Below are 11,336 nucleotides of genomic sequence, written 5' to 3' on the forward strand. Positions count from 1 at the left end.
TCCTAAAACACAATGTATTTGTGTATTAAATATTGTATTATCACCCAAGATTGCATGCCAGAATGCAATCACATTGGCTGAATGTATCACCTGGAACAGGCAGGGTCATATCTAACAGTATACCTCTTATTAGGCTTAATCATACTGTATATACCCAAAATACAGTTGAAGGGATAAGCAAATAAATTGGGCTCATTTATCAATGAGTGATAATTTTTTCTGTGAGCGATACACTGCACTAGCCAATCAGCTCCTAACTGTCATGGTGCAGACTGTTTTTGCAAAATGACAGTTATGAGCTGATTTGCTGGTGCAATTTATCACTCACAGAGAAATGTATCACAAGGAGGGCTTTCTGTTTGCTAAGAAATGTAATTTATAACACAGTATTGTATGGCTGTCCCTCCCCCAGTCAAATACCATTTCTGCAGACACTACATTTCTAAACAATAGAGTAGAGTTAATCCACTTTACTCTGAATACACATTCACTGCTGCTAATTAAACAGTAGTGTCTGCAGAAACAGGTTTTGAGTGGGGGGCAGGGATAGCCATATTGTAAATGACATTTCTTAATGCAACTAAAAAGGTTACTGCATATGGAGTTTGTTCATGAATGCACCACTTCGGATACAGCATACTGTACAGTATGTCATACAGTATCTCACAGTGTACTCGTTATTAGGCTCACTCAGATACTGTATGTTTCGGAACGCCTGTATTTCTCTAACATCCTAGAGGATGCTGCTGGCAACAGTCTCCCTGCTTCGTGGGACTTAAGGGGGGTACTCACGGAGCGATCACTTAGATTTGACTAGATTGCTTAGATTTTAAGCATGATCGCTCCATGTGTACCCCCCACAGCGATAGCGATGCGCAGCCCCGCGCATCGCTATGGCTGGTGCTAGATTGGCCTGCATACAGGCCAATCTAGCAGGTCGCTTGGTGAAATGAGCGGCACCCCCGTCTCCCACCGCACGCACATCGCGCTGTGCTGAGTGGTTTGCTCAGCACACGTCTCTCCCACATTGGCCCGTGAATATGGGCCTTTAGGGGAGGAAGTAGGAAATAACTTCTCATTAAGTTCCATGGCTCTGCTTCCGCTGACAGGACACCATTAGCTCCTGAGGGTACTGAACATAACCCAAGCCTGGCCAGCGCTCACTCCCGCAGCACTACCGCCACCCCCTAACAGAGCCAGAAGTCAGAAGAGTGGTGAGCATTCATCACCGGAGACCTGCAGAGAGGGGCCCTCCGGTCATCCTGCTTCTGTATGTGACATGTGGTGAACATACAGACAGTACAGTACTGTACAAATAATTATTATTTTATCTTCTTCCCACCATGCACTGAACTACTGTACATTTAGCAAAATTCATGCAAGAGAGAGGAATAAATTTGCAATGCACACTGCCAAATACAAATTATTATTATTATTATTATACTAAACAAAAACAAAACAAAATAAATAAATTTTAAAAATTATCCACAATTCGATCAAATAATCTATTTGCTATCAACAGCTACAGGCGGATTCTCCGGAGTAGCACTGTAAAAAAAAAAAAAAATTGGACAGTATTAGAGCAGTAATGCAGGTTGAGTTTTTAAACAGTATGCATGTAAACTTACATTATTATTATTATTATTATTATTATTATTACTGTACAGTACTGTATGTACTGAACTGTGTACTCTAATGTTGGGTAAATACTAATAACAATGGATCCAGCTGATACAGTAGGTACTATAAGTGCACACACGGTTATAGTACTGTAGTAATTATCAGGCCAATGATTCCAGCATGATGTCACAACTGGGCATCCATTTGCATGTGTCCACCCAGTTGTGAGGTCAGTCACTGCCATGGCTGGACTGCCCATCTGGCATTTCTAGCACATGAAAGAAGGGTCGATGGGCAGGTGGGCCGATCCAGTCCCTAAGGGGCACAGGGTGGGGAATAAGGTTTAGAAACAGTGGTGAAATGAGCCTTAACTTAACAAAAATGTCTTACCGGGACGAGCAGGGTCCGCCGGTCCCGGTGAATGGGTCAGCGAACTTGTTGGGGTGGATGAGCTCGATGTCACCATGGAAAATGATAGAGCAGGCGTTGCTGTGAAAAAAAGTGCACTGTCAGTTTAATTATGTACACTGCACATGTGGTGTTTTATTTAAATGACAGTAAAGAAGGTACAGTACAGTTTAGAACTCTGAGGTCTAGGTTTAGTATTCTACCGTAGATCTCACGGGGGCCCTAAACAAAATGAGACCTACAGGGCCCTAAGCAGATTCTTTGGTTAACTTGTTATACTGTAAATCCCCCACTGTGTACTGTAGTGTAGAGACAGTATTCTTAAAAGTTGGATACAGTACAGTCAGTAATGTATAGTATATTAGTTCTTACATGGTAGTGCAGGAGTGTCGGGCCACTCCTCAGATTCCTCCTCTGGTAGTATGGGGGAATGTACTGTGGATAAAGAAATGTTCGGTCACTTTCTGAAATGATAGTAATACAGTACAGCATACAGAAATACTATACAATATCATACAGCAGCACATGTGAACACCAATAAAGTACAGTAAGAAGATTATTGATGCTGGAGACCAAAATTATGTTTACTGTCATGTAATCAGTGGCGTAACTACTGACCCCGTAGCCCCCGTGGTGGCTTGGAGGCGCGGGGCTGCGGGCGGCGCTGCCACTGATTTAGCACAGATTGACATTCGGACAAGCTGCTGTTGCTGCTTCTTGAGGGGAGGAGAGCGTGCAGTGTACGCCTCTCCTGCCCCTCTGTGTCTACTTTCAATTCGGCGCTGGCCCGTGAGCCAATCAGAGCTCGCGGTCCGGCAGCCAAGGCTCCTGAATCTGTGTTCTCCTACAGTACGGTAATGTAGCTATCCTACTCTACTTTGGACACCATGCGAAGAAAGGTGCAGTACTCTACAGTATCCATACAGAAAGACAGGAGAAGACCAGCAGCGAGATTGCTTGACAACTACAGTATTACTGTATGTTGTACAGTATGTACAGTACTACGTATACTATCACACTATCAACACTGAGCCACTGAAGGGAAGATAAAAATTTCCTTAGGGCAGTAATCCATGGGGTCATCATACTGTAAATCATCATTAACAACAGAACATGTACATTACAGTGCAGTACTTACAGCCTGGGGGAGGCTTGGTGTACGCAGGAGGTAGTGCTGCTGCCACCTCCTCATCCGAGGAACAGGAGGCACAGTACAGTGTTTGCTCTGAGCTGGTCCACTCACCGCTGTCTATACTTGGGCCCGAGGGGCTGGCTGGCCTGGCTTCCTCCTGCTGGACTGTTGAAAAAAATGGCAGCACAATTTTCAATAGGATAGATGAGGCAGGGTGGGAGGAGATGAGGAGATGGAGACAGAGAGACAGAATACTGTACTGTATTACTACAGTTGGCCCTTAACAAAAACAAGTACTGTACTTACTTTGGGGAGGGCTGCGCCTTCCTCTCCAGTGTCCTCCTGCTGTGCTGGGACCTGGAAGGCTGCCTGCGTCCTCCAGCTGCGAACATTGCTGGACTGTTGAAAAAAAAATGGCAGCACAATTTTTAGTAAACAATATGGCTGGGAAGCAAGGTGGTCCTAGCAAGGAGGAGGAACTCCCCCCACCCCCGGCCTCCCGACACCTATGCAATAACGGGATTACGTTCCCCGCAGGTGCACCACCAATAAAGGGCCGTTGTCTCAAAAATCAAGGTGCATGGCCAAACTAAAGTATACCCAATTAAAATTATAATGCACAGTAGCACAATCTTATTCACATTCCACCACATACTGTACTGTAGGGGTGTCCCTTATTGATGTTATGACACACATTAGTGCCCCTCATACACAAAGCCCACAGCAGTAGCACCCCTAATACACATAATGCCCACAGCAGTACCACCCCTTATACAATGCCCACAGTAGTATTGCCCCTTATGCTATGGCCACTGTACTGTTAGTGCCCCTTATGTAGAGCCCATAAAAGAAATGCCCCCAGTAGTAGTGCCCTTTATGTCCCCAGGAGTGCCCCTTATGTCCCGCATATAAAGTGACTCCTATGCAATGCCCCGCATCTCCCTGCTCGCCGTCTCCTGGGTTAGGTGAGCCGGAGGAGGTGGAACTGGTTCTGTCTCAAAATGGAACTGAAGGAACGTACTTCCGCCCTGTTCTGGCTCACTTTAACCTCTGGACAATAGGTAGCAATGGAGTCTTTAGTGTGCAGTAGATAAGGCACAGTAGAGGAAAGAGAGAGAGAAACATTACTTACTGTACATTACTTAAGTACTGTACCTACTTGGCAAGGGAAGGAGGGTGCCACTGGGGCCCCCCAGAGGAGCAGCTCCCTGGCTAGACAGGACAGGTTCCCCATGGCATCGGCGGCGGTGCCTCCGTACTGTGAAAAAAAAAAATATTTTAAAACCCTACACAATTGTTCACCCCCCCAAAAAAAAATGAGAGTTAGTTGAAACCAAGGACAGGGGCGGCTCAATGCACGTTCCATAGGAGCGGCAGTGGTGAGTATCTGGCAGTGCTGGGGGCATACGGTACTTTTGCCCTTATTTATCAATGAGTGATACAGTAAACTGCTGAACAAAAACTTAACGATAACTTGTGCAGGGGGACTCAGTACACTGATTGGGGTTCCCGGTCACTGTTAGGAGAAAATGACACCAAAAAACATCAAAAACTCCTGTCGACCATTTGACCTGTCGACCTAAAGACCCTGATGACCTAGCATCCCTGTCGACCTACTTACTGTCGACCAATAGTGGTCGAACCAAATCATTGACTTTGCATACCACACCCATGAAAAAGTGCCCTCCCCATGATCAGCACCCTACCCTAAAAAAATCCTAGAGTGAAAACTACTGTAGTACATACTGTAGGTATCCGATAGGATGGTCGACCATGTTAAGGTTGACAGTCATTAGGTCGATCACTATTGGTCGACAGTAACATGGTCGACATGGACTCATGGTCGACACATGAAAATGGTCAACACATGACAGGTCGACATATGAAAAGGTTGACATGGCTTTTTTTTTTAAAAATAGATTTTTACATTTTTCATCCTTTACCATCCACGTGGACTACGATTGGGAATAGTAACCTGTTCCGAGCGCAGCGGTAGCGGAGCGAGGCACCTTGCCCGCATGCAAGGGGACGCGGTACAATCATTTGAGTTCCCCTCACTTTAAGAAGAAAACAACACCACAAACACAAAATCCATGTTGACCTTTTAATGTGTCGACCATTTTCATGTGTCGACCATGTCACTGTTGACCAATAGTGGTCGTCCTAATGATTGTCAACTTTAACATGGTCGACCATTCATACCAGAACCCATACTGTACTGTAAAAATGTAATGACAGCAATAAATAAAATACTGCACTGTACCTCTATTGACCTTGGCCCTCAGTCTTTGCAGCCTCTGCGGTTCCCGTCTAACCAGGTCACGCCATCGCCTCTCCACAGATGTTATACTCCTCTCCCTGTGCACTGTAGACCGGATCTCTTCTCAGGCCCTGGCATATGCCTGGGATCTCTCCCTATCATCGGCCAGGGGCCTGTCAAGATGGCGCACCAGGATGAAGAGCTCCTGCTTGGAAAACATTCTTGCCCTGTGCGCCATTTTGACAGTGAGCTCCGCAGGATGAGAAATACAGTCACCGCCCACAATGCGTGCACACTGAATTTGCTTCCCCGCCACCCGCAATGTGTTGTACCCATAACGGATTTTATCCGGTGTCTGTGTACAAAACATAATGGAGCCCAGCGGGAAAGAATAAACAGACCAAATAAGTTTATTTCATAAAAAATATATATAGAAATAAGTTCACTAAAAAAAATTCTGGTCTCACCAGGATTCGAACACAGAATGCACGCATTGCAGGCGGACACTGTAACCATTATGCCACCACTAACGACACTATGTGTCGGCACTCCAGGTAAATATATGATGTTTTGTAATGTGTTGTATTAATGGATTTTGTCCGGTGTCTGTGTACAAACCATAATGGAGCCTTCCAAGATGTCACATTAATGACATAGAGATCCAGTGGCATTGTGCATTACATATTTAGGGCTATTTGAAGCAAATGAATCGGAAATGATGTCCGAAATGTACATGCTGTTTATGCTTCACCAATAAAATATATTTTCCCCAATGTAACGACAATATTGATAGTGAACGGGTGCACCGTGGTTGGGATTATGCTTTGTTACAACGAGCTCAGCAGGAAAGAACAAACAGACCAAATAAGTTTATTTCATAAAAAATATATATATATATATAGAAATAAATCCACAAAAAAAAATTCTGGCCTTGCTAGGAATTGAACACTGGATGCACGCATTGCAGGCAGGCACTGTAACCATTATGCCACTGCTAACCACACTATGAGTAGGCACTTCAGGTAAATATATCATGTGTTGTGATGTGTTCTACTCTTAGTGAACGCGCGGCACCGTGCTTAACATGGAGCATTCGCCACCTAGCGGTGAAATTGTGTATTACATGGCGTGGGACACAATGCACGCCATAACGTTATTACAACTCGCAATTCAGGACCCTAAATAGCGCGCTATGAGCAACGGTGTATGAGGATACATCTGTATTTACACTTTGATGATTAACACATTTTATGACCCCAAAATATATGTCCTGTTTACCACCTTGGTGCAGAACAATTGCAGATGTTTTATGACACTTTGGAATCTGGCAGCAATCCGTTACAAGGGAACCAATAGGAATATGCCAATTTGAAATGGTTATGTTAGGTATAAATGTAGATGAGTTAGTTAGAGTCAAGAGATAAAGGAAATCAGAAGGACAGAGGAAGATGCAGAGAAAAAGCTAAGTGCAGGAGGAAAGGAGACACGGTCAGACAGAGAAAAGTATCTCAAGATGGTAACTATGGAATTGCAAGTGTACAATTTGTGTTAGTAATTGTCTAATAATTTCATGTTTTTTATTAAGGAAGCACAAGTATAAATATTATATATATATATATATATATATATATATATATATATATATATATATATATATATATATATATTACTACTGTGTATAACTTATTCTGCATGATTTGCTTTTGCCAGTAACTAAACAATCAGATAATAAGAGCTGTGAATCCCATGTTTGAGCTCCTTTTGGAATCATTATTTCATAATTCATATGTATGAAAACTGTCTTTGTTACTAACAGTCAGAAGAGTGCGTGGGAAATAACCCTTTGTTTTTCTTGTCTAGAGTAACCCCCTCCCGCAGCACCTGAGGAATGTTACCAGCTTGATTAGAGCAGCTTGCCATTATTTATTGCAGTTCAGTGAGGCATAGATGGAGCCAGCATTAGGAGGGTATGCTGAGTCCTGTAGTGCCATTTGGAGGATACAGGGGTGCCTCCAGGTAAGCTAGCTCTCAATATGGATATGTTTTGTATGTGCCATTATCATGTGGCTGTACATTAAGCAATTGTATGACCCATAGTGGATGTAATTATCATTATTATTATTATTATTATTATTATTATTATTATTATTATTATGCTGTGTGTGAGTTTGGGGAGTGGTACCACCCAGGTCTGATGTGACCGGGCTACCTTGCGGTAGCTTGCCATAAATGTTATTTAGCACTTATGTAACACTCCTATTTTTCCACTAATATTACACTTTTTAGTATTTTATTAACACCCTTATTTTTGTATCATTTTCTAACACACAACTTCTGTTTCTTTCTTATTAACACATATTAACACTATAGTATTTCAATGGAGTGCTGACCTGGGGTGGTTGGGCCTGATCCGACTTTGTGGGATCCAAGCCCTGGACTTATGCTTAGTTTTAGGGACCTCCAGCAATAGAGCAGCCGTGAAGTGGCCTGGAGGCTTATCATATCTTTTGCAAAACATATGTAACGAAGAGCTCTTAATTTCTTATTATTACATAGTGTATAGTTCTTGTTACTAACAGCCAGCCGAGTGTGTGGGAAAAATCCCTTTGTTTTTCTTATAATTTGTGGACCTGAGGAAATAAATATATCTGGACATAATGGATAGTGCAAATCATTTTTTTTTTTATTTAAAAAAAGTTATTTTAAAGCACCACAATACAAATTGCAGCCTCGTACCGAGTATCATATTGCTGTAGGCTGGATACCACAGGATGTAAAACAGAAAGCCACGGCAATACTGGAATACAGTACTTTACCAGGGAATGAAATTAGGACAATAAACTTTATCCACTGGTCAACATAGGGTCCGTCTGGACACTGCTCACTACCACCATGACAAGTTCTGGGCACACACAACATTGGATAGGCAAAGACTCTATGCGTTTCGTGTAATCACTTTCTCAGTATAACGAGGCTGCAATCTCTCTTGTGGTGTTTTAAAAGAACTGTTTTTAAGTGAATAAAATAGTTGACTTGCACTATGGGCGCTGTCTTTTCCCACACACACAACACACACACCACACACACACACACACACACACACACACACATACTTGTTTTTCAATCCTCATCGGGACATATGTCTGGAACCTTCCTCATGGGGACCTATTCAGGAATACCTGCCTCATGAGGACACCCACATAACTGATTTATTTTCGGGGTTAATTAGAGATAGAGGAAACGTGTATTCAGCAGCAGATACATTTTATTCAGGAAAGGTTCTTTCTCATTTCAGCAGTAATTCGGTTCTTAATGTAAAACTTAACCGAGAGCCAGTTCCGAGCCTTCAGCGCTTGTCGTTCTGCCCTTAGGCACGCATCACAGTCATTCTTGCCAGGCACCTTGAATGAGCGAATGAACCGAATCATGTGACGTTCAACAGCTTTCACTTCTGCTGGGGTCCACGGATTGCGCTTGGTACCCCTTCTGTCACCTGTGCGGGAGAAGAAAGTTCAGTCACCACGCAACGCCACCACCAGTCATGGACGCATCTCAAATGGAATGGACAGTCACACCCACCTTTAGCTGCACCTCCATACGCCGCCAACACCACGCTGCTGGCTTCTTTTCCCATGTGCCCCATGGGAACCTTAGTATCTTGACTCTCTGGCTCATCCCCAGAGTCATCGCTCACCACCTGGATCAGCTCTGTGGATAGAGAAGGACAGGGAACCCGATCACACCAGCCCACTTAGACAGTCAGTCCCTGGAGCCACACTGTCAAGTGATACCTACCGTTTGGATCAATGGAGATCTCTTCCAGATTGTGGCCCCGGAATTCAGCCATTCTCCCTTGCTCGAGAGCCAGAAACAGCTTGCTCAACTTGGCCATTTGAAGGGTACCCTCCAGGAGGCGGTAATAATGCAGATGCACCCGAATATCATGTCCAAGGAAATCAGCAAGCTGATCCATCTCTGTATCGCTCAGGTTGAGGACTCTGGAAAGTGTAGCCACGTGCTTCCGTAGGCGGGTGGAAGATAATGCTTCGGGGTGCTTGGCCCCACACTCCTGGGCGTAGAGACGTATGCAGTCGGATCCCCTATAATGGGACATGGCTGTTGGCCTAGCAAACATGTAGATATTGTGTGGGGTCACACCACATTCTGTCCGCTTCTCTGTGAGGAGCTCCATCGCTTTCTGCATGCTTGGGGATAGCAGGACAGGGACTTTCCTGCCTCTTTTCCCAGGAATCTCAATACGGGAGAAGTGACGACAGAGTGCCTTCTCCAGCTCTGACAGGGCCTGGGCCACATCACCCTGCAAATCGGCTGTGTGCCGTAAATCGAAGGAGGAGAGCAGCATCTTGGAAACCTCACCTTCTCTCCTGCGGTTGAAGAGAATCAGCTGCGTGAGGGTAACTTTGGCCAACATGGACCACTGCTGTTTGGAAGGGTGGGCGGACAACTCATCGATGTACTCTCGCTGACGGTAAAGGAGGTACAGGTTCAAGCGCTTAACATCATCAGTGAAGGGCAGAAGCAGCGGTGCATTCCATTTTATCTCTCGAAGTGTCTTCAGGGCAGCAGTGGAGATGAGCTCGCTCCACCTCGCCTCATAAATTTTCCGAAAGTTTCAGGCACGCTCCACTGTCAGGGCACTGCCCTCCATCAGTGCCTGACACTCCACCATAGCAGAAATCTTCTGCAAGCTGTGTCCCACCTTCAGAGCCAACGAGGGTATTTTATATGTATTGGTGCGGTCATCGTAACCGGCCAGGCTCCTCGCAGCATGCACCACTTGCAGGAAATTCGGTGGGCAAATGAAATCTTCCATACACCGCAACGGTGTGACCTTCATCGCCTTCAGCAGAAGCCGCCCCACCTCCCTGAGCTTCTGACGGATGTAATCATGCTTGCTGACATCAGACCCCAGACGGTTATAGAGGTGCTGACCGAACTGCATAATCCAGCGGTCCCCTTTGATTACCGGTACCACATCATCATAATTCATTTCGCTCAGCAACTTCCAGAGGCCAATGCCAACATCTTTCGGGAGAGGTGTGGCGTAAGTGAAGAGACCCTGCACCCTGGTTCTTCCAGGTTTGGGGCTGACACTTTTGAGGAGCGGGCACCTCTCCACATGGCGCCACAGGTGCTTCCTGGAGAATAGCCCTTTACATTTTACACAGTGCATGAAATCTTGGAGAGCCGTTGCTTCTTCCGGCTGCTTGCACGGTAGGAGGACTCCGCTGCCCTCGCGGAGAACCCCGACATTATGGGCAAAGTTTCCCCGGGTGCGAATCAGGTCTAGCTGCACTGTCCTTTCCCTGGAGCGCTTCGGAAAGCTGAGTGCCCTTGCAACCTCATGCTCATTGTGGTGGACAGCTTGAACATGTCTCGCAATTTTTGAGAATGGCCTCTCGCACCACAGGCAGAATTTTTTCTTGTTACATGCAATCGAACCATCTGCTTTTTGGGTAAGTACCTGGACCGACACTGCGCGGGCCGGATGGAGACTTGGTTCGGTCTCCGCGGAGCAAGCCCCGGACACTTCCAGAACCTGCCTGCCGTGAAAAGACGTCTCCTCCCCTCCACTATCATCCGAGCTGCTCAACTCTGACGAGTCGGGGAGATAGTCTTCGTCACTGCCATCGGTTCCGTACATTGCCTCACTGCGACCAGCAGACCCAGCACTTCCGGAGTTTGTGGCGCACACACCGTACCAAGCCCGCGCTTTCTGTCTGACCACGCCCACCGTGAATACAGGGTTCAGGGAATCGAGGGTTCAGGCCCCGGCACGTGCTTCCTATTACATATCCGGAGAGGTGGTTCTTACTAGAGTCACGTGTCGGGCGGCGCGCGCGACACTTTTGCATCACATGCTCCGATTTTCCCCAGGCTCCTGGAAGCCTGTCC

Source organism: Pseudophryne corroboree, chromosome 1, assembly GCF_028390025.1.
Source record: "Pseudophryne corroboree isolate aPseCor3 chromosome 1, aPseCor3.hap2, whole genome shotgun sequence".
In the NCBI taxonomy this organism is placed as follows: domain Eukaryota; kingdom Metazoa; phylum Chordata; class Amphibia; order Anura; family Myobatrachidae; genus Pseudophryne; species Pseudophryne corroboree.